Below are 25,158 nucleotides of genomic sequence, written 5' to 3' on the forward strand. Positions count from 1 at the left end.
TTGGGGGGGCGGGAGGGGAGTATCGGACCTCGTTCCCTTTGATGATTATTGATTTTGGAGCCTTATTACGTTATATGGAGGAGTATTTAAAATTATTTCCTTAAATTTGATAAGTACTTTGTGATCCACTTTGTTCCGTTTCAGGGGTGAACATGGATACCTTGCAACCGTTCCGAGTTCGATTCTTGGTGCTAGTTTAGGAAATGTTGAATTTAACGTCCCCAGCGAAAACGATGGTGATGAGAAATGATAGGACGAAAGAGGGGAAAACATGTTCCCTTTTAGGGGTACAAAATTGCCAAAATATAAACGTAAGCAATACGTTGTACCACGTGTTTGGTCTTTTGGCCCAATTTATCCTTTTGGATGAGGTCCTATTACCTTATATAGTTATATGGGCGTATACAGGGGTTCATTATCTTTCATAAGATATGGGTATATTTGTGCACCCCTTTAAAATTTGGGTGGAGTACTTTGGCCCACACCCTTCAATTTTGGAAATTGCCCAATTTAAACATTTGGTATAATAGTATAGGGCTCTAATATATATTATTATAAATTTGGGTGGTCCACCTCGTTCCTTTTAGGGACACAAAATTACCAAATTTTACTGCAACCACGTGTTTGGTATTTTGGCTCATTTTATCACCTTGGATGAGGTCCTATTACCTTATATTGTTATATGGACGTATACAGATGTACATTTCCTATTATAAGACATAGGTACATTTGTGCACCCCTTTAAAATTTGGGAGGAGTACCATAGCCCACCCCTTAAATTTTGAAAATTTTCCAGTTTAAGCATTCGGTATTATACTACTGGACTCTAATATGTATCATGATAAATTTGGGTGGTTCACTTCGTTCCGTTTTAGGGGTACAAAATTGCCAAAATATAAACATAAGCAATATGATGTACCACGTGTTTGGTTTTTCGATCCAATTTATCCTCTTGGATGAGGACCTATTACCTTATATGGTTATATGGTCATGTATAGGGGTCTATTCCCTATCATAAGACATAGGTACATTTGTGCATCCCTTGAAATTTTTGGGAATGGTACCTTGGCCCACCCCTTAAATTTTAGAAATTGCCCAACCACGTGTTTGGTCTTTTGGCCTAATTTATTCTCTTGGATGATGTCCTATTACATTATATGGTTATATGGTTATATATAAGGATCTATGCCCTATCATAAGATATAGGTACATTTGTGCACCCCTTGAAAAATTTGGGAGGGGTACCCTGGCCCCACCCCTTAAATTTTGGAAATTGCCCAATTTAAACATTTGGTATAATAGTATATGACCCTAATATATATTACTATAATACCCCTATACACTCCTCTTAAGCTTTTTGATAAGAGAGAACCACGATACTTTAAGGTTACCTTCTTGGTGTTGGTGTTAGTTCGTGTAATTTATATCTTAAATAACATTGACAGTTTAGTTAAAATCATCTCAAAATATTTAGCCAAAATTTTTCAGTGAGTGCAAAGAGGGAATTGTTTCACGGTTAACCGCCAAACGTTATCCGGTTTTTAACTATTCGATTAAAAAATTATCGGTTTTTAACTATTCGATTAACAAATAAACGGTTTTTAACTATTCGATTAAATTTTGAGTCCACTAATTTCCATTTATTACAAAAGTTCAAGTGAAAATTTGAAACTAAATTTTTTCGAACTCAAATTTTCAAATCAAAAATATTCAAACTGAAATTTTCGAATTAAAAACATCAAACTAATCTTTTCGAACAAAAAAGTTGAAATCAATATTTTCGAATTCAAATTTTCAAACAAAAGAAATCAAACTGAAATTTTCGAATTATAAACATCGAACTAAAATTTGAAATAAAACTTTTCGAATTCAACTTTTTAAACCAAACAATTTCATACTGAAATATTTTAAACTAGAAATTCTAAACTAAAATTTTCGAATCAAAACATTTCAAACCAATTTTAGAACTAGAAAGTTGAAACTAAAATTTTCGAACAAAAAAAAATTGAAATAAAACTTTTCGAATTCAAATTTTTTCAAACCACACAATTTCACACTGACATTTTTGAACTAGAAATTTTAAATTAAAATTTTCGAAAAAATGAAATCAAAATTTTCGAACCAAAACATTTCAGTCCAAATTTTTGAACTAGAAAGTTGAAACTAAAATTTTCGAATTCAAATTTTTGAAACCAATCAGTTTCACACTAAAATTTTTGAACTAGAAATTTTAAGCTAAAATTTTTTCGAAAAATGGAATCAAAATTATCGAACCAAAACATTTCAATCCAAATGTTAGAACTAGAAAGTGGAAACTAAAATTTTCGAATTAAAAGTTTCAACCTGTTTTCGAACTAAAAAAATGTTTATAACGAAATTTTCAAATCAAATTTTTGGACCTAAAATTTCAAACCAAAATTGTCGAACTGAAAGTTAAAGTTTCGAACAAAAGAAATAATTCGAAATTTTCAAACAAACTTCTTGAAAATATTTAACCATAGCCGTTTACTGATTTTAAAATTTTAATTGTCTTGAAGAAATATTTGGGACAGTTTTGAGAGATGAACCGTTTGGTAAGCCATAGCCAGACCGAGACATTGATATTGCTTGAAATGAACTTTAATCAAGCTTTATTTCATCAGACAGTACTAACTTACGATCCGTTTTAGTGCATTTTTTTGTTTCAGATCAACGGCCATCCATAATTGGACTTTTTTTTCCGTATCATCATGAAAGCACGCCAAGCTTCTTCTGGTTATAGCCGCTACGCTACGTAAAAACCTGAATCCCTACCATAGAACAACCATAAACGCATATTTCAAGACCTTGAATCAAACCTGGGACCATTTTAAGAAAAGGTTACTTACCACAGCGATTCCCATCTGATGAGATCAATCGACCCAGCCAATCTCTTGAAACAATATTATACTGTAAACTAATCAACTTTCAATTTAAAGAAATGTTGATTTTGCATTTGAAATCACTCAGTTTTGTCACCGGTAAAGAATGCAGCATTTGCAGATTTGTTTTGCGACATCATTCAAAGCTCAGTTTGCTTCGTGTTCTGCAATAGGATTTCTTGAAAACGTGTTTGTGATGTTAGTTTGATTTCTTCCCTGAGATACGATACCAGTGTTTGCGCCGTTCTACCATTAAGGATCGCTGTTTCACAACAGTGCGTAAACTTCATTCGTCAGTCTTTCCATGAAACGTTATCGTACAGCTGATGCTGACACTTGCAGAAATCATCTTAACCGACCTTGCCACAGGAAGTCGCATTTGTTTTCATTACGAAATCCAACCATTCAACCTATCTTGTGTTGTACTTTGTCATTACAGGAGAGGGAGAGGGAGAGAGAGAGCGGTAGATGTTTAATGTCAACCTGTTGAACATCTTAGCATTTTGTTTTGTTTTGTTCTAAGGAGTACCAAGCATGATTGATTTTAAGGTTTCTTGATCTCATCAGATGGGAATCGCTGTGGTAAGTAACCTTTTCTTAAAATGGTCCCAGGTTCGATTCAAGGTCTTGAAATATGCGTTTATGGTTGTTCTGTGGTAGGGATTCAGAATTTTACGTAGCGTAGCGGCTATAACCAGAAGAAGCTTGGCGTGCTTTCATGATGATACGGAAAAAAAAGTCCAATTATGGATGGCCGTTGATCTGAAACAAAAAATGCACTAAAACGGATCGTAAGTTAGTACTGTCTGATGAAATAAAGCTTGATTAAAGTTCATTTCAAGCAATATCAATGTCTCGGTCTGGCTATGGCTTACCAAACGGTTCATCTCTCAAAACTTAGTCCCAAATATTTCTTCAAGACAATTAAAATTTTAAAATCAGTAAACGGCTATGGTTAAATATTTTCAAGAAGTTTGAAAATTTCGAATTATTTCTTTTGTTCGAAACTTTAACTTTCAGTTCGACAATTTTGGTTTGAAATTTTAGGTCCAAAAATTTGATTTGAAAATTTCGTTATAAACATTTTTTTAGTTCGAAAACAGGTTGAAACTTTTAATTCGAAAAATTTTAGTTTCCACTTTCTAGTTCTAACATTTGGATTGAAATGTTTTGGTTCGAAAATTTTGATTCCATTTTTCGAAAAATTTTAGCTTAAAATTTCTAGTTCAAAAATTTTAGTGTGAAACTGATTGATTTCAAAAATTTGAATTCGAAACTTTTAGTTTCAACTTTCTAGTTCAAAAATTTGGACTGAAATGTTTTAGTTCGAAAATTGTGATTTCATTTTTCGAAAATTTTAGTTTAAAATTTCTAGTTCAAAAATTTCAGTGTGAAATTGTGTGATTTGAAAAAATTTGAATTCGAAAAGTTTTATTTCAATTTTTTTGGTCGAAAATTTTAGTTTCAACTTTCTAGTTCTAAAATTGGTTTGAAATGTTTTGATTCGAAAATTTTAGTTTAGAATTTCTAGTTTAAATATTTCAGTTTGAAATTGTTTGGTTTAAAAAGTTGAATTCGAAAAGTTTTATTTCAAATTTTAGTTCGATGTTTATAATTCGAAAAATTTCAGTTTTTCTTTTGTTTGAAAATTTGAATTCGAAAATATTGATTTCAACTTTTTTGTTCGAAAAGTTTAGTTTGATGTTTTTAATTCGAAAATTTCAGTTTGAATATTTTTGATTTGAAAAAATTTGAGTTCGAAAAAATTTAGTTTCAAATTTTCACTTGAACTTTTGTAATAACTGGAAAATAGTGGACTCAAAATTTAATCGAATAGTTAAAAACCGTTTATTTGTTAATCGAATAGTTAAAAACCGATAATTTTTTAATCGAATAGTTAAAAACCGGATAACGTTTGGCGGTTAACCGTGAAACAATTCCCTCTTTGCACTCACTGAAAAATTTTGGCTAAATATTTTGAGATGATTTTAACTAAACTGTCAATGTTATTTAAGATATAAATTACACGAACTAACACCAACACCAAGAAGGTAACCTTAAAGTATCGTGGTTCTCTCTTATCAAAAAGCTTAAGAGGAGTGTATAGGGGTATTATAGTAATATATATTAGGGTCATATACTATTATACCAAATGTTTAAATTGGGCAATTTCCAAAATTTAAGGGGTGGGGCCAGGGTACCCCTCCCAAATTTTTCAAGGGGTGCACAAATGTACCTATATCTTATGATAGGGCATAGATCCTTATATATAACCATATAACCATATAATGTAATAGGACATCATCCAAGAGAATAAATTAGGCCAAAAGACCAAACACGTGGTTGGGCAATTTCTAAAATTTAAGGGGTGGGCCAAGGTACCATTCCCAAAAATTTCAAGGGATGCACAAATGTACCTATGTCTTATGATAGGGAATAGACCCCTATACATGACCATATAACCATATAAGGTAATAGGTCCTCATCCAAGAGGATAAATTGGATCGAAAAACCAAACACGTGGTACATCATATTGCTTATGTTTATATTTTGGCAATTTTGTACCCCTAAAACGGAACGAAGTGAACCACCCAAATTTATCATGATACATATTAGAGTCCAGTAGTATAATACCGAATGCTTAAACTGGAAAATTTTCAAAATTTAAGGGGTGGGCTATGGTACTCCTCCCAAATTTTAAAGGGGTGCACAAATGTACCTATGTCTTATAATAGGAAATGTACATCTGTATACGTCCATATAACAATATAAGGTAATAGGACCTCATCCAAGGTGATAAAATGAGCCAAAATACCAAACACGTGGTTGCAGTAAAATTTGGTAATTTTGTGTCCCTAAAAGGAACGAGGTGGACCACCCAAATTTATAATAATATATATTAGAGCCCTATACTATTATACCAAATGTTTAAATTGGGCAATTTCCAAAATTGAAGGGTGTGGGCCAAAGTACTCCACCCAAATTTTAAAGGGGTGCACAAATATACCCATATCTTATGAAAGATAATGAACCCCTGTATACGCCCATATAACTATATAAGGTAATAGGACCTCATCCAAAAGGATAAATTGGGCCAAAAGACCAAACACGTGGTACAACGTATTGCTTACGTTTATATTTTGGCAATTTTGTACCCCTAAAAGGGAACATGTTTTCCCCTCTTTCGTCCTATCATTTCTCATCACCATCGTTTTCGCTGGGGACGTTAAATTCAACATTTCCTAAACTAGCACCAAGAATCGAACTCGGAACGGTTGCAAGGTATCCATGTTCACCCCTGAAACGGAACAAAGTGGATCACAAAGTACTTATCAAATTTAAGGAAATAATTTTAAATACTCCTCCATATAACGTAATAAGGCTCCAAAATCAATAATCATCAAAGGGAACGAGGTCCGATACTCCCCTCCCGCCCCCCCAACTCCTGATGAAAATCAAAGTAATCTTATGTGTCCTGAGTGACCCCTGCCCCTGAGTAAACATAAGCAAAATTTCAATAGGTAATGCAATCCCAGGCCAAAACATCTCTAACTCATTCGTTATGGTCCATGTGAGTCCCAAAAGTGAAATAGGTTCAGCCCGACGTCAAACAAACACATTAGCTCAAACCAAATACCTCTACTTCATTCGCACCAATAAGGGACGTGGTGGCTCAGTGGTAGAGCGTTCACCTCTGCTGTATGGAGTCCCTGGTTCAAAGTAATTTTGTGGTGGGCAACATTATGCTCCAATTTTCTCCCATACTTTCATTCATTTTTCATCGTCACCGTCTCCTTTAGCCTAATCGTGGGACGTAAAACTAAAGATTTCATTTGCACCAGTGTTAGTTCATCTCATCAAAGGGATAACCAAAAATCATGTATTCCTCCCAAAGTTCAGCAGCAAAAATAGAACCTACTAATTAACGTGAAATCCGAACCGCATGAGCTCCTTCCGGGAATCGAACCCTGGTCTCTCACGTTAAAGGCGCATACGCTAACCGGTTAGCCACAAAGGAACTCCAAAGTTTTCGAGTTTCATATTAATACTAATACTAATTTATACTATTACTGGGGTCTACTAATTCATAACGTAGTAGGTCATCAAGAAAGAGATCATACCTTGTTTTGGTAATTTTATACCCATAAAAGGGAACGAAACAAGCCATCATAAGTTCCAAGCTAACAATCCCAGTTCAGTGACGTCAAACGAACATATTAGCTTGAACCAACTACCTCTAATTCATTCATACCAGTAGAGGTGCGGTGGCTCAGTGGTAGAGCGTTTACCTCTGCTGTATGTGGTCCCTGATTTAAAACACCTCGAAAATAGTTTTGTGGTGGGCAACATTATGCTCCAATTTTCTCCCACACTTTCATTCCTTTCTTATCGTCACCGTCTCCTTTAGCCTAAACTGCATATGCGTGGGACGTAAAACTAAAGATTTCATTTGCACCCGTGTTAGTCCATAGGATAACAATATCCAAATTTTATGCCATAAAAGGAAACGAAAGCATTCGTAAACCGGTACTATTTCATAACGTAATGAATCATCAAGGCCATATTTTTAGTAATTTTAAAGAATCATCATGACCTCTGATCCAATACTCCCAATTCTATGACGTCATAGCAGGGCCAAGGTACCTCTGATTCATTCGTACCATCGTGCATGGCCCCTGAATAAGCATAAGCAAAATTTCAATAGGTGACGTAATCCCGGGCCAAAGCATCCCTAATTCATTCACTATGGTGCATGGGTACCCAAAATTGGATTATTAAGAGTTCGGCAGAGTAACCCCATTACTACTCCTTCTCTCCCTTAGCCTCGAGAAGAAACCATTAGGCCTATGCAGCTTCCGTGTTCTTTGAGGTTTTGATTCTGCATAGCCCCCCAAAGCAGAAAAAAGAACGCCGCCAAACGATGATCACGAAAGAACAGAAGAAAGAGGTTTCTCACTTCCGAGAGAAGTAAGACGTCCATTTTCTTGGTCCACTACCCGCTTCAGTTATCATATAATCTGTTCCGTCAAACTTAAATGACACTTTTGCCTAAAAGTATAGCATAATAAAAGTTCATCGTAATTTAAACAAGAGAGTTTCGTTTCACAGTTTTGAAATTACAGTAGACTTTCAAACTATGAGAATGGAATATTAAAACAGCTGTATTTAAAACTCATGGACGCGATAGGAAGATTTCCATTTCCGGTGTCAATAGAGAGATAGAAGATAGAATCTTCTCTTCACACGGTGAATCGATTAAAAAAAAACACTTAATACTATCTAATGTCGATTCTGTTCTATAGTGATCAACGTTCAGACAGGTAGTAGTAGTAAATTTTTACCGCTTCGTGTTTTAGTAGAGTAATACGGGTGGAGGTGGCATATTTCCATAAGAGATTGAATGGATTCCAAGAAAACGCTTATTGCTCGCTATCTATTGCAATTTTTTGTTCTATGGCGATCAAGATTGAAACCGGAATGACTGATTTTTACTACTTCCGGTTTAATAGAGTGTTACAGGTGAGGATAGTAACCTCTTTTGATACAGTGAATCGATTTCTATTAATAGTTTTTGTGTTCTATGGCTAGCAACGTTGAAACTGGAAACAAGTGATCGCTACCACTTCCGGTTTAAATAAAGGGTTATTACCGAACTGATTCGAGAAAACCGCACCTCGATATGTTTTACCGTTTTTGCTCTATACAAATCAAAATTGAAACCGGAAGTTCCAGTAAATTTATCGGAAGTACGAATGAATCACTTTCGATTCTGGTAGAGTATGATGGGTGGTTATGGTAGATTTTCTTGTCACGATGAATCGATTCCAGAAAACTGCATGTCGCTATCTATTACCATTTTTGTTCTATGGTCATCAATGTTGAAACAGGAAATGGTTGTCTTTTGCCACTTTCGGATTGAAACAGGGTTGATGGAGTACGTGGAACCTATTTTTGGGACGCTCAATCGATTACGAAAAGAAAACCGTTTCTCAATATCTCTTAACGTTTTTGTTCTTTCCGTTTCTAAGATTCCTTTTCAAACACTTATGTATGGCTTGAGAGAAAGGTGGAGGAAAAAGAAAAGAGGATACACCCACTCTTCCCAGAGCCAAATAACTTTTTCCTCCAGTTTTTACATCTATCTGTACAAAACGTAAACACCTAATCAAAAGTAACTCTGTTATTTTCATCTAGTACGAGTCTCTGTGCGTATGGCATTGTGCCTTTTCCCTACGGACTCATTCCGTGCTTACGTTTCTGCTTCGCCCTGCCCTGATTCGGATTAGATGTAATACTAGCTTGTGGTGAGCATAAGCACATAGCCTCTATTTGTAAGTGTTGTGCACATAAATATTGCGCATGTTTTATCTGTAAAAATACGCATCATCTGTCGTAAAATACTTTCAAACCATCCCTGCTTTTCGATGTGCAGGAAGATGAAGTAGTGTGTGTGGAGTTACAAAGTACCCGAAAATTGTAATAACATCGTTTCGACATCGTTGAATAAAACTAACCACTGGATAAGAAGGAAGACGATCTCAAAAACCTTGAGTAGTTTCCTAAGAAATATTTGTAACTCACCAGATATTACGCAGAGAATTTTAAGATAATTTGTTGGACTTCTACAATATATTAAGAACATTGGGCGGGACAGATTAGAATGTTTCTATAAATATTAAAGGCCCGGCGCACACGTTACGATATACATGTCAGGCAAACCTTACCTGTACCTGTATACTGGAAAGTATACCTGTGCAGCTAGAGCACACACACGCAACGGTAAACCTGAAGATTTTAACTATGTCGAGAGATGACGAGCAAACAAGAAGATGACGGCCGACGCTCCCTATTCAAGAACTAGCCACAACTCACCTAAGCACTGTACAGGTGTGTCGAAATGACTTACACACACGCTCAGGTCTACACGCCTGTGCAGGTAGTAAGAATTGAATTTCGATTCTTCTCTGGTCGCCTGCACAGGTCGCTACGCCTGGGTTGCTTGGCCTGCAGCAGCTGGCACACACGCTCAAACCTCACCGGTATACCGGAACGTGTGTGCCAGTGCCAACCTAACATTGATGAGTAAGAGATTTCGGTCAAACGTTGAGTTTCAAGTTCCATATTTCATTTGTAAATTGTTTTCAAATTGTGGACTAACTAAACCAGACCTCTATGATTATTTTCGACTAAATATTAACGGGATATTCATCTTACAAAATACCTTTATACCAAAGATTTAAATTACAAAAAAAAAATCGACTGCATCTATCAAAAATAAACATTACACAATTAACATAATCTACTTCCTATAAAAATCGAAAAATCCGATAATTCAAAAAAAAAAATGTTTGCTGTATACCTGTTTTAAGTTTCAAGTTTCGAATCTGTTGGCTTGCACAGAAGAAAATTAAGATAACTTTACTTTCCGGTAAATTATAATGTGAAATTCAAAGCGAATTAAAATAACAATGGACACCAGAAAAAAAAGGCAGTGTTACCACCTAACTAGAAAGAAGAGTTCTTCCCACGATTACTGACTAACCAAACTTGCAAGCTCCCCTTGTAATCTATTAGCAGAGCAAATATTTATTCAACGTTACCTCTCATAGGGGTTCATCCCAGAGTCATATTACACTTTGTAAACACTCGTACGATTCATGCAGACACGGGTAAATGCTATTGAAGATATATAGCAACCCTACTTGGATTAACACAGACGATAATCTAACATCCTCTTCCTCTTCTGGTGATTGGCCATACTCATATTTACTTTACAAAATACTGCCCATTCAGTTCTTTATCACATTTACTAGCCTTTCTCTAAAGGCACGTAGCAATTTTCAAGACTATACTAGAGTCATTTGTATCCTCTTACATTATCCATAAGAACTTGATAATTAATTAACAGAATGACTTTCATTAACCTTTGTGTAGTTCGCGGGCACAGACAGTTCCAGTCTTCAAGTTGTTAGGTGATCATTATTGTTAAAATGTTCTGTGTTCTGTGGTAGTAAAATCACAATAGGTTCATCTTGTATACCCATGCATTTAAATATAAAATAGTATATGAATTGGCCGATTCATGGATTTTAGCAGCCAGACACTCTTAGGGCATCCCAAAAAACTAGGTGATTAATCATTTCTGATCAAAATATGTAAAATTCCAATGGATTGCTTTAGTTTGGGTGCAATATCAATTCTAGGCGCTGGACAAGTTTAGACACACCACATTTTTTTTAAAAAAACAAAAAAATACAGGTAAAATGCAATATTCTGCATGGGAAGTCATGTTTGTTTATATGGAACAAACTTTTGCACACGGTAGAATTAAATACTAAGTAATAATGCTGTATTTTAGCTTTGCAAGTGTAAGGTTACTAGTGTAAAAATCATTACAAGTGCTTTATGACGGTTAAAATAAGTGCGTACATATAGAAAAATAATTTTATTAGGTACTATTTTCCGCCGGCGGAGTATATCTGCTCAATGTACAAAAGCTGTACTTTATATTTACAAGTCTAGCGTTACTAGTCTGAAACCATTACAAGTGCTATTGGAACTCGTATCATTGCGAAAAACCATGTTTTCACTAAAGTCGCTCACGCGTATATCTACCGTCGTTGACTCGCCTGTTCCTTTCGGACCCCACCCGCGCTACCTCGGGTTCAGCACCTTCGCCTTGTCCTAGTTCATTTAGATAGTATTTGTGCTTTGTAATTGTCACCTAGCACAGGTTGGTTTGTGGTTTTTGAACTGTAGCTTTTATGTCATACATCTGGGTGCTGTATTTATGTGCAAATTATGAAATATTTTAATTTAATTACTTCTAGCGGCCTCTTTGAATTTCATCTTTGATAAGTGGGACAATGTCTTGTAGCCTAGCGCAAATCTTTACAAGGACAATAAGAAGGTAATTAGTGAAAGAATTATAATTTTTAAACAATTCTTCTGAGTGCTGTTGCCAAACTTGACATACACGCTATTCTAGTGTGTATACCAAGGTCATGTTATCTGCAATAATTGCAGTATTAATGACTATTTTTATATTGAATGTACTAACACAACCTAATTAATAATATTACTTAGTTATATAAGTGACTGGGACTTAGGACTGCATCTGGTTGTAGAAAAAAGAAACGATATATATTATTTTCAAGGATCTTATAAAATAGAGGATCTGCGCCATAGCTTCATCCAATTAAATAATGAAGCCAGAAAACAACCGAGCATCGGCACGTCTGATTGGCTACTCTCGTTTCCGACATCGTTTGATTGGCTACTTTCCTTTCCGCCATGTTTGTTGGCTCAAAACATTGCGATCCTATTGGGCGGAGTGGGCAGAGTAGGGGTGGCGAAACTGTGACGTATGGCTTCAAGATTTTATTGTAAGGGCAGATCCTGTATTTATAAGATCCTTCAATATTTTGACACTACCCGCTCGGAGAGTAATGCTCCCGGAAGTAAGTATTTTTGGCGCGCTACTATAGCCAGCTGTTTACGCGCTATCCTAGCCAGCTGTTTAAAGAGGACTAGCTCGGAAGAGTAATGCTTCCTTAAGTATGAATGAAAAATACACGGTTCTGATTGGTTGGGTTATTCATGTCTTGCCACATAGCACTCATATAGCACAAATTAAACGTTTGCTACTGTCAGCCCTTGTGGCCGATCGTGCTAGTAACGGAAATCGCTTTTGGCTTGGGTTCAAACCCGGCCGAACCAAGTTTTTTAAAAAAAATTAAAATTCATAACACTTTTTTTTATTAAAATAATATGAAAATAATGCTAAAAACTTAAATTTACTTACTTTTGTGCAGATAAGTAGTAGTAGTAGTAGTAGTAGTAGTAGTAGTAGTAGTAGTAGTAGTAGTAGTAGTAGTAGTAGTAGTAGTAGTAGAAGCAGAAGTAGTAGTAGGAACGGGTTAGAAGGCCCTCAGGACTCGTTTTGTTTCACCTTGAGCCCCCTGATATAAATTTTGTGATAAACTTAAAACACGACCTGCTTGGGAGACTAATATTCCTGGAAGTACGTGTTTTCGAACACTACCTGTTTTAAGTTGATCAGGAAATTTAAATTATGGGGTTCAAGGTGGAACAAAACGTGCCCTGCGGGGCTTGTAACCCGTTCCTACTACTACTACTATTATTACTACTCCTACTCCTCCTACTACTACTACTATACTCCTCCTCCTCCTTCTACTACTACTAATACTACTTTTCTACACAAAAGTAATCACTTTTTGAGCATTATTTTCATCTTTAAATGAAAAAAGTTATGATTTTTTTTTAATTAAAAAATGCTGGGGTTGAGTTTGAACCACGCCGAAAGAAACTTTCGTTACTAGCCCGTAAGGCTAGTAGGCTCGGTCACCAGGAGCGACAGCAGCAAGTCTTTGATTTCTGCTGTATGTATGCTACGTGACGAGACACGAATAACGCCAACCAATAAGAACTGTATATTTAGTTCCAGTGGCGGATCTAGAAGGTAAAAATTGAGGGGGCAAGCCAGACACCAAGACTATGATAGGTATATCATGAGTTTACTATAAACTTCCAAAAGTATATTAATAATAAATTATTTTAGTCACTCAGAAAACTGGGAGGGTTAGGCCCTCTGTCCGGGCTAGATCCACCACGGCTTAGTTCCTACTTCCGGGAGTATTACTTTCCCGAGCTAGTCCTATAATTTGAAGTATAGTGCTGCTGAAGAGAGAGGAGAACACCCACGGCCCCCATATTTCTTCAACACTTTTATTTTTAGTTTAACGTGCCAGGAATCTGTACAGAGGCTAAAGGTTGGATTGTTGATGAAATAGATAATAATCAAGGATCTTATAAAATAGAGGATCTTAAAGCTATACGTCACAGTTTCGCCACCCCTCCTCTGCTCACTTCGTCCAATAGGATCGCAATGTTTTGAGCCAACAATCATGGCGGAAACGAAAGTAGCCAATCAGACGATGGCATAAACGAGAGAAGCCAATCAGACGTGCCGATTCTCGGTTGTTTTCTGGCTTCATTGATTTAATAGGATGAAGATACGTATGGGCAAATCCTCTATTTTATAAGATCCTTGATAATAATAGTAGAATGACGAAAGTGAAGTAAAACAGCAGAACCCCGAAAAATCCCACGCGCACGGTGTTTATCCACCATAAAGTCCACTTGGTGGGAACTAGAATCGAATCAGGGTCCCCATGCGCTAACATACATAGCAAAAGGTGATGTTAATACAACTTAATACTAACACAGACCATTTTTTTAAACCATTTAGTGTAATATTCAGATCCAGGATGACTAACAGCAAACCGCTGATGCAGGAGCGCTATTTGCTTGGGGGGGGGAAACCCCTTGACATAAGTAAAATTTCGCGTACTTCACTGATTTACTACTATTTTATTGATAAAATCTATAGAAATCTCAAACTCAGGGAAGCAATTGCCACTCCCTGCCCCCCTAAATGACGCCCCTGCGCTGATGTTGCGTTTAACTTATTATAATAAGAGCAACACCCATTTAGCTCCTTCCACGTCAAATTTCCAGTCATTTTTTTACTACTAGGTTAAACATAAAAATAAAAAAAACTGAACCACTTGTTTAATTATTTTCAATTAAAAGTCAAGTACCAAATTTCATGTCTCTAATTTACTGACTCACAAAGGTTTTACCAAGGCTGGTAATGGTTTACATACTACTTGCTAGGCTCTGCCAAGTTCCTCTAACTCCTTCTTTTCATTATTTAATATTTACAGTTTATGCATATATTTACACTTCCACATACGTATAATTATACTGTAATATCATCAATAAATAAAATTTATAACATATTTCTTTCACATTCACTTAAAATATTATCAATAAACTACGAATTTAATTATCTTACTTTCACTATTTCGCATATGTAGCAAATCAATCAATTGTCATAATACAACATTCTGTATTCATTTTACACTGCCTACATATAGCAATACAGATTAATTTTTTTTAAAAAAAAATGGACAACTTTATGCAAAGCATTTCTTTTTTTCCACCTCCGTCGACAGGGAGGGGTTGGAGCTGAGAAGGCGGTTTGATTTAACATGCATATATCACCCCTCGTTTGATTGTTCTTATATGTCCTCTCAGCCGCTAATATCGCTACTGGACTCGCAGGTAGTTGGTGAGAGCCTGGGAGGTGGATGGTCAGTGGATGTCATAAAGTAATAATATAATATAAGAGGTTTTAGCTGCTCTTTCCGCTGAAACTGTGGAGACTGTGGTGCCGCCACTCCAGGAAGTAGGGCTCTCCAAACTACTAATAGTACTGCGGATTAGCTAACCTATTGTGCAGTTTTTGATAAAAGCACCAAATTTGGCACAGAGGTAGACAAATATAATATAAACAAATTTGGATGTGGAGCCATTGGCCAACTGACCCCTGGCGGCCGTGGTAGCCATTTTCCAAAATGGCCGCCAGTGGACACCCGAAAGACAACAGAAATTAGATAAAGTTTGTTGCTGAATGTTTTAGTGAATGTTTATTGAATATTTTGAATAAAAACATGCTGTGTTGTAATATATCGCAATATCTACAACAGTAATACTTAACCCTTTCATTCCCATTGCATAACTACAGATACAACCACAATTTTGGTAAAATTATTGAAAAAAATTTCCCGGAGTGTCACTTGATATACGATATTACCGGAGTGTAAATTTTGGTGCTTTTATGAGAAAGTGCATAATATGTTGAAATATCCCGCTAAACTGCCGGACTATTATAAACAATCACTAATTTGAGCTAGTTTTTAAATTTCGAAATATGCTGCTTTTTAATACTAATTTACATATTTACTCATTCTTCCTTCTCTGTTTCCAGAGCAATGTCAAAGTTCTTCAAAGTCGTGAAGCCTCGTGGTGAAGAAGCAGAAATAGTACAGTCTACCTCCGGCTGAACAGCAAGAACAGAGACAGACTGGTCATTATGCATCATATGTCAAGAAGTGACGCAAGAGTCGCAACATATCCATCCAAGAATACACGTAAAGACAAGGGGAGCAGCTACAGCATTCTCGCAGGATATCTGAAAAGGTTCAATGACCTTGAGCTTCTCCCCAAATCCTTTTCTTTTTAGTCGACTAGATGAAGGAAGTGGCGTTGAAGCAGCATTGGTTGCAAACAATGCACGATACCACAAAACCTGCATGCTGAGGTATAACAAAACCAAGTTAGAGAGAGAGAGCAGAAAAGAGGCAGCTGAAAATAGGCGAAGATGACGAAGTACAGAAAGCTGCTGGCCACAAGTGAAAATGCAGTCTGTTACGACAATCAAGTACTGAGCCTAAACAACGAGAAGTGAAATGTTTCTTTTGCGGAGAAACTGCTGGTCGTGTCCCTCTTCATGAAGCTGCGACATTCCAACTGGACTCACGTGTCAGGTCGTGTGCAATGATTCTGGACGATATGGACCTACAGACGAAACTCAACGCTGGGGACGTGATTGCACAAGATGGGAAGTACCACCGCAATTGTCTCGTGAATTTCTACAACCGCGTTCGGAAGATTAAGGAAATGACTCGTAAAAGTAGAAATGATGAACAAGCAATAGAAGGGCTTGCCTTTGCACAGCTGCTCCTGTTTATTGAAGAAGTTTTAGCGGAAGGCAAGACGGCTCCGGTTTTCAAACTTGCAGACCCTGGCCCAGTTATATGTTTCGCAGATGGAACAAATGTTGGGAATCAAGTATGAAGGCAAAGTGCACATGACCCGTCTTAAACAGACACTGCTTGCTTACTTTCCTAACATGTGTGTACAGCATCAGGGGCGCGATGTCCTGCTTGCATTTAATGAAGACCTCGGCAATGCCTTGGCAAAGATTTGTGAACTGGATACAGATACTGATGCTGTCCATCTCGCGCGCGCTGCCCAAATTGTGCGACGCCAGATCTTCGGAGATGACAATGGGTTCAACGAATTTCGTTCAGAATGTCAACAGGATTCCGTGCCATCCGTGTTGCTTGCCCTAGTCACTATGATCTTGGAGGGATCAAGTATCAAAGACCTTAGAGAAAGCACTACACAAGCGGCACTGTCTATCAGCCAACTCTTCAAATTCAATTGTGTGAAGCACCGAAGAGCCGACATAGGCAGTACGTCTCGACCAGACCGGCACGCCACCACGCAGGAGACGCCACTTCCCATTTATATCGGACTCATGCTACACGCACGCACTCGTAAAAGGAAGCTAGTCGACAAGCTGTCACACATAGGAATTTCTATTTCCTACGACCGAGTCCTGTCCCTCTCCGCACAGTTGGGGAACAGGGCCTGCCGCCTCTACCATCAGAAGCAAGTAGTCTGCCCTCCCAAGATGAGAGGCAAAGTCTTCACCACAACCGCAGTAGACAACATCAACCATAAACCAAGTTCTACGACCTCAAAACAGTCATTTCATGGGACTGCTATTTCGCTGGTACAACATCCTTCCTTCCTGACCGCTGCATCAGTATCCTCGGAGGGTCGAACGAAAGAGACATCAAATCAGTTGACCGTTTGCCACAATACTATGCAGATGTTCCACCCGTCAACAGCAGCATCAAGAACACGCAGGTACCGGTTACCAACGTGACATCCCTGAGATGCAGCAGCGGCCTCAAGCAACATATTGAAACAGAATATCTTTGGCTACAACACGCCCAATTATCCGTAAAAGAAAGTTTTCCATTAGAAAATACTTCATGGGCTGCATACCACGCAAGTCTACAGCCCAGTAACCCAAGTCGGACTATCTGCCCCACCTCACTATTCTCACTCTTCCTGGAGAGTGCCGATACCGTCGCTATGATCGAGCACTCTATGGATGTCGTCAGGAATGCAGTGGAACATCTTAACCCAAGCTAGATTCCAGTGCTCACATTCGACCAACCGCTTTTTGCACTGGCAAAGCAAATCCAATAGAAGTGGCCACAGGTGTACGGTGAAGAGAAGTTCGTTATCCTCTTCGGAGGTCTTCATATCGAGATGGCACTGAAGACCATTGGTGACTTGTTGCGAGGGAGCGGATGGGTGCAAGCACTGGACGAGACAGAGATCACCAGTGCCAGGACTGTGGATCCTTCCTGCGGGCATCACTTGTCACTCAAACCAGGAGAGCGCATCAAGTAACAGCAGCAGCCCTCTTCATCCTGCAGCAGAACGCATACAACCACTACATTGACCAGTTGCGTGACGCCAGCACCAAGCAGCTTGAGTTCGCAGAGTGGTGTCAGCAAAAGGCGGAGACTTATCCCCAGTTCCACTACTGGGCAACTGTACTGGAATTGGAACTGACGATCTTAGTGTACGTGCGCTCTCTGCGCCAAGCATGTTTGCTATGTACGTCGATGCCTTCAAAGAACTAGCAGCGTGGTTCCATGCCTTGGATCACACCAACTACGCGCGCTGAATTCCTGTGCATCTGCGAAACATGGTGGAACTGCCGACTAAACACCCTGAAATTGCCGATGAATTCCTCACAGGGAATTTCACAGTCCATAAAATGACTAGGCCGTTCTCCACAATCCCCATCGATCAGGCCCACGAACAGAACATTGCAGCTATAAAAGGAGATGGAGGTGCAGTAGGTCTAACTGACAATCCCAGCGCAATGCGACGGTGGATGGTGGCAGAACCAGAGGTTTCCAGGCTCATCGAAGAGTTCCAGGACTCTAGCCAAGAACGATCAATAGACACAAAGCATCATGACCAGACATCGAGTGTGCAAACTGCTTTCCAAAAAGATGTAGTCAATGATCAAAGTGATGGAAGACTTTGGGAATCCATTTGAAGTGGATAGTCAAGATCTGTTGGTACTTGACACCAAGGAGATCGCGCCATGTCGAGCTGTAGACGACCTCCGTCGTGCATATAAAGTGGAACAGGTGCAGTTTGACAAATTTGTCAAAGAACGCCTGGTGAAGAGAACGAAACCCATACATGATCCTATCAAAAGAAACAATATCAAAATATTTGGTCAGCTTACAACAAAACCTCAAGCAAAGGGCAAGCAGCAAATGAAATCCCTCAGAAACGACGTGAACCTCTACTCTCGTCTGTATATTGGATGCCAGAACGGGGATGGAAATCTAGACGAATTCTTCAAACATGGAAACCAAGATTTCCCTCCTGCACTATCCGACGGCGGTGGCATCCGGTTTGGTGTAAAGAGTGATCTTCTCATTTGTCTAGAAGACTTCAGTCAGCCTAGATCTGAGGTTCCTCCAACAAGCTGCTTTGTCCTAGATGGAGCAGTCATCATGCAGTTGCTGAAGCCTGCTACGGCAAAAACCTTCAAAGAATATGCCCAGCAAATTTTGTGCCTCACATAATCTCAAAATTTCATCAAGCCACGTGGTGGATAATTCAACTATACCCGGGAACTGGGCCAGCTTCCTCAGAGTCAACGAAAACAAGAAAGAACTGTTTATCTTCCTCTGACATCCTCTACGACTCATTCCGGCTTGAAGATAAGAAGCTGCTCATCACTAAAGGAGATGATGTCTTGAGAAAGTCAGAGCTTTTGGATACTTCAGCCCTGGCACCTTGCAACCACGAGGAAGCCGATACCCGTATTACGTTGCATGCCGCCCACGCTGCTCACAATGGTCACAAGAAGATCCTCATCTGCACAATAGACACTGATATTGTTGTTCTGGCGGTGGCTCTGGCACGCACCTTGAATGAGGAAACTGAAGTGTGGGTATCCTTCGGCTCGGGGAAGACGTCCCACTGTTTGGCGGCCCACGAAATTGCTCGGGCTCTGGGTCCTGAAAAAGCTCAGGCTCGGGCTGCGACACGGTCTCCTGCTTCTCCGGACGTGGAAAGAGGACAGCATGGGCAGTTGTGACAATGCTACCTGAGCTCACGCAGACGCTCACTCTTCTCCCCATTGCACCAGATCGTATTAATGAAGACGCCATGCATATAATTGAAAGGTTCATCATACTGCTTTATGGCAGAAAAAGCACAGAAACTGACATTGACAAGGCACGTCGCAAACTGTTTGCAAAGAAAAACAACGTCTAGCTGATCCCACCAACAAGAGCAGCCCGTCCGAAAAGCAGTATATCAGGGCGAACATGTCTGGGATCAGGCCATGGTTCCTGCACCAACACTGCCATCACCAACCGACTGGGGTTGGATTAACGCCAGCGGCGTGTATGAAAAGATCTGCTGGGAGCTCGTCTCTTGCAAATGCAAAGACTGCATGAAAAAGTGCAAGTGCAAGAAGGCCAGTCTGGAATGCACACCACTGTGTGCTTGCGACGGGGAATGCTCTGAAATGTAAAATTATGAACTAAATATATATAACTTACAAATTATCTGTCATACTTTTCTTCAAAGCATCTATTAAAACCTTCAGCAACAAACTTTATCTAACTTCTGTTGTCTTTCGAGTGTCCAATGGCGGCCATTTTGGAAAATGGCCACCACGGCCGCCAGGGGTCAGTTGGCCGATGGCTCCACATCCAAATTTGTTCATCTTACATCTATATAGCTCTGTGCCAAATTTGGTGCTTTTATCAAAAAGTGCACAATATGTTGAAATATCCTAGCTATACAGCCGCACTATAAAAGCAAGAACGAATCAAATCATTCAGAGCGCGTGAGTCTGATAAAATTAGCCAATGATATACTTAATTACTGCCAGTAGCAGACGATACAGTTAGTTACAAATCTAGCCGGTAGTGTCGCAGAGTCACTTTTGTTGCATTGTGGGAACGATTTGAATTTCCATTAGGAATATAGGGAGTGGTTCATCGGGGTAATCCGTGGTGGATGTCTTCCTCCATCCGAGGTAGACGTGCCCCCTTCCTGGCCTGTTGTTGTGTGGATTCAGTGTTCGTGTTGACCATGTCCTCAGTCTCGGAAAAAATATTAAAAATACAAAAAGTAAAGTATAGTAAGTAATAAACAAAACATTAAATTTAAAACTGAAGAAAAAACAAATATACAATCTAAAAAATCTGCACTTCTACGTTTCATTGTGGGTGGTAAGGATCTATCTTTTCGTTTAGCCAGGTTGTTTTGTTTTCCTTCTTTTTTACGGAGTTGCACCAGTAGCGTAACGCAAGAATGTCGGCCTCCCGCAGGATTATTTTTGTTCCACCTTCCCATTCCCATTAACTTCCCACTATATTATGTCCCTGTAGAAGACAATGGTTAATAAATCCATAGAATATAATAAAATTACAATTAAAATTAATACTCACCGAAAAAGACAAATATTATTTTCCCTTAACTTTCGAGTGTTAAGATGATTTTTTAAACTGGTGTTGCTAGAAAAGATGAATTTTCACCCAGAGCATATTTTTCTTTTCTAAAGTAAATAATGTTCAGGGAAATGGACATTCCGTATTCAGCTCATTTTTTGTAACCTATAGTTCTTGACATTTGCTTCGCGGTGGGCCCCTCAGTTATGCCACTGGGCTGCACATTTTTCGTCGCCTTTAATCAGGGGCGGATAGGCCCACCGGGCAGCGCCCGGTGCACTCCCTCAAAGAATCGCCCCCCAAGATGCACCATATAAAAGAAAATTTCGGACTGAATCGACCAACCTTTAAATCATGAAAATCGATGCGTCCTCGTAGAAAAAAGGCAAAGCTATCACAAGCAGATGCTGATGCCTGCAAAAAGATCACATACCTATTTAGTGCTTCCAAACCTGCAAGACTATCAACTACTGACTACCAACAGACTGAACACAGTATTGAAGTTAGCGATCTTACCTCATCTACTACGAATGCTGCTGTCATAGTGGAAAATGAACAGGAAAACTCTAGTTTCATGAATACTGAAATTAGTGCTCCCACTTCATCAGCTACGAATGTCACTGTCAGAGTGGAAAATAAACAAGAAGGTCCCACTTCCTTGAGTCCTGAAATTAGTGCGCTTCCAACATCAGCTACGATTGTTGCTGTCAAAGAAGAAAATGAACAGAAAAGCTCTAGTACTAGTGATGCTGATTCCGAAGTCAGTGAAAACATTGAAAAGCGTGATGCAGCAGCAAACAGAGCAACGAACTCTTTCACTCGTACACAAGAGGATGATATCCTCAAGTTTTTGAGTTCCATTCCATCAACCAAAATGAAAATGAAATGAAATCTTTGAGTTTTACGTCCCACGCTTATGCCGGTTAGGCTAAAGGAGACGGTGATGATGAGTAATGAATGAAATGGTGGAATGAAGAAAGTGGAAGGAAACGGGAGAACCCCGAAAAAACCCACGCACACGGTGTTTGTCCACCACAGAGTTCACTTGGCGGGGGCTGGGATCGAACGCGGGACCCCAAGCACCAGAGGTGAACGCTCTACCACTGAGCCACCGCGGCCCCCATTCCATCAACAAAATAAAGCATACCCTTTAATCCTGAGTTTGCTTATAAATGAGCAGATGGCACCAACACGGCTTGGCTGTCATATTGCCCTGCTCAAAATGCGTTTTTGCAATGTGTGCACAGCTAATTCTGCAGATCGAACAAACACGTTTCTTAAAGGTTTTGTGCGTGACGAACGTAACACTAAACACGCTTATCAGCGACTAAGAGAACATAAGTCTTCCAAAATATAGCAGACCAGCGTGGATGCTTACGTATCTAACAAAAGATAACATAGTATTAAGAAACCACTTCCTCATGAACAGATATAACAACGGCAGTAACAGGTTAAGAAGAAAAGCAGGTAATGCATCGAGTTGTCGAAGTGCTGAAACTTACTGGTAAAACAGGGTTCACTTACAGAGGAAAAGGAAATGAAGCAGCCTATAGACTGGAAGACACAGCTACAGATCATGGAAACTTTTTGGATATTATTCTTTCGCTAAGCAAATTTTAACCTCCCGCATGGCATAAAAGTAATTTAGAAGTCACCGAGAAGAGTAAACTGAGTTATGTACGAGGAAGTAAGCAGGATGGTGGTCACGTAACTTTCAAAAAACACGGTGAATTATGTTTTGGATGCTATCAACACATTTATCAAAGAAGATATTTTGAAAGAAATATGTCAAATTGGAATGTTTTCTGTTCACTAGACTGTACTCATCAGACCAGTGCTTTGTTGTTTTACGGTATGTTGTTAAAGGAAGAATTGTTTCCGTTGTAAAATGCATGGATTATTTTTTGCGGTTTTCTGCTGAAAATTCTGCAGAAGTTGAACCTTGATATTAAAAAGTGTATTGGAAATTCAACCAATGGCGCAAGTAACATGCAAGGACAATATTCGGATTCATCAAAGCACCTATGATCAGTTACACGTGTCGTGTTAAGCTCATATACTCAATCTTGGTATACGCGATCTGATAAAAAATTGTATTGATTCTGTGTCATTATTAGTTTTGCTCAATGACTGTGCGGTATTTATGCGTGAGTATTATATACGAAAGGACATTTGGAAGATCAAATGTCAACGAAGGCATCTTAGAGTTAATGCGGAAACAAAATGTAGAGTACACTATGCTTTGCAGAAAAAGTTTGGTCATTATTTGAACCTAGAAAGTACTTTGTACATAGAGTTGACCATAACAATAAAGAAAATTGCTTCTACAGAAAATATCAAACCCAGAAGGTATATGTAAAGCGAGATGACATAAAAGATCTTCTCAAGCTCAAAAGAACTCTGACATCACAAGTGTTCCTGCGAATATTTCAAGTGACGATCCCTACGTCAAACTATCTCCAAACGCAGGATGCTGGTGTGTTGTAGTCAGGGGTGTAGCCAAGGGGGGCCCATCGGGGCCAGGCCCCCCCAAATGGTTTCCTGCCCCCCCCCAAATGACCAGCTTTTAAAACATCATAGTAAAATTATCTCGCTTCATTCATTTAAAAGTAACAAAGTTTATTGACAATTAATAATTTATGGTAAAATAGTACGGAGAAATATTGTTTTTCCATACCGATCGAAAAATAGTATAGTATCTCTTCCTTATACCGATCGAAAAATAGGATACTTTTTGTGACAGCAGATTACATAATTTACTGCGATTTATATTTGACAGTTTGAAGACAAACGTTTTAACAAGGTACTACAAATACAGCCATAAAACAAAGGTACTAAACAGATTTGTAAGTACAGTATATTTTATATGCTTTAACAAGTGTTTTAAAAGACATAGAGGATGGAAAATTTGGTGAGAAACGATGCTTTTATTCAATTTGGATTTCATTCGCTCTGTTTTATTTCGACTAAGTGTAATAAAATAATTATGTTTTGTTTTAGTCACGAATAATAAATAAATATTTTTGTGAGGAAACCATAAAGAAATTAAGTGAAATTTCAAAGAAAATCAATCTTGTGTATATAGGTTCTGTATACAAGGTCTTAAATTTAAATATAAAGGTAACCAAGAAAAGTTTTGTTGCTTTTTCACCCACCACCTTCGAACATCGATATGTCACCTAACCTGAAAGATCAAAAATAGTCCCCATCAGCATCGACGACCTTCTGAAAACGTTCTGGAAGGCCATGGAATCCATCGCGGTAGAACTTGGTGGGCCGTGAAACGAAGAAAGTATGAGGTGCATTTTGGACTTTTACTAGGGATTTGAACTGGCGTCCTCTAAGATGATTGTCCAAAGAATGGAACAGGTGATAATCGGACTGTGCAATACCCGGGGAATATAGTGGTTGCAATATTGTTTCCCATCCAAGGCGGAAAATGGTCTCCTGAGTCATCCTAGCCACGTAGGTCTTAGCATTGTCCCGTAAAGGAGGACCCATTTGCAATTCAGAAGTGATGGCTCCAGAGTTTTGAGTTTTTGTTGAGCACAGCTCAACTGCTGACAGTACACAGTTGCATTGATACTCTGACCAGCTGGTAGCAGTTCCCGATGCACGATGCACCAAACACACAGAAGGACCTTCTTCTGGTACAGTGCTGGTTTTTGCTGTTTTGAAATTGGTTCATGGGATGCTAACCAATGATGACGGCGCCGTGGAGCTTCGTATAGGACACACTTTTTATCATATGTCAACGCCTTGCCCAGAAATGGCTCCGAAACAGTAAATAAACACAGGCGACTGCCGCGTTGCCTTCTGGCCCGGAGTCAAAATATGAGAGACCCATCGACCCAACTTGTAGTGCTTCACAAGTTGATGGATGTGCTGCCGAATGGTTTCTCCACACACTGAATTGTAGTCCCAGTTCCTCTTTGTACATGTATTGGTCTTCTGGCACGTGGTGTTTTCGGATGTTTCGTCATCGTTCTTAAACTTGTAAAATCATCGCTGCAATGTCCGCGTCTTCACGA

The 25,158-nt window shown here is 38.8% G+C and overlaps 1 protein-coding gene across 2 annotated transcripts in view; it reads right to left on the reverse strand.

The window, feature by feature from the left end:
• The window catches only part of LOC145694512 (uncharacterized), a 45,082-nt gene extending 34,452 nt beyond the window's left edge, over nucleotides 1–10,630 (reverse strand). Inside the window, exon 1 of one of the 2 annotated variants that reach the window (XM_081770823.1) lies at nucleotides 10,502–10,630. The gene's annotated coding sequence lies outside the window, so the exon portion shown is untranslated. Of the gene's footprint in view, nucleotides 1–10,260; nucleotides 10,393–10,501 lie in introns of those variants that run through there. The other variant, XM_081770824.1, reaches the window with a different exon arrangement.
• Nucleotides 10,631–25,158: the final 14,528 nt, after the last annotated feature.

Source organism: Thermobia domestica, chromosome 9 (genome assembly GCF_964235325.1).
Source record: "Thermobia domestica chromosome 9, izTheDome1.hap1.1, whole genome shotgun sequence".
Taxonomy (NCBI): Eukaryota; Metazoa; Arthropoda; class Insecta; order Zygentoma; family Lepismatidae; genus Thermobia; species Thermobia domestica.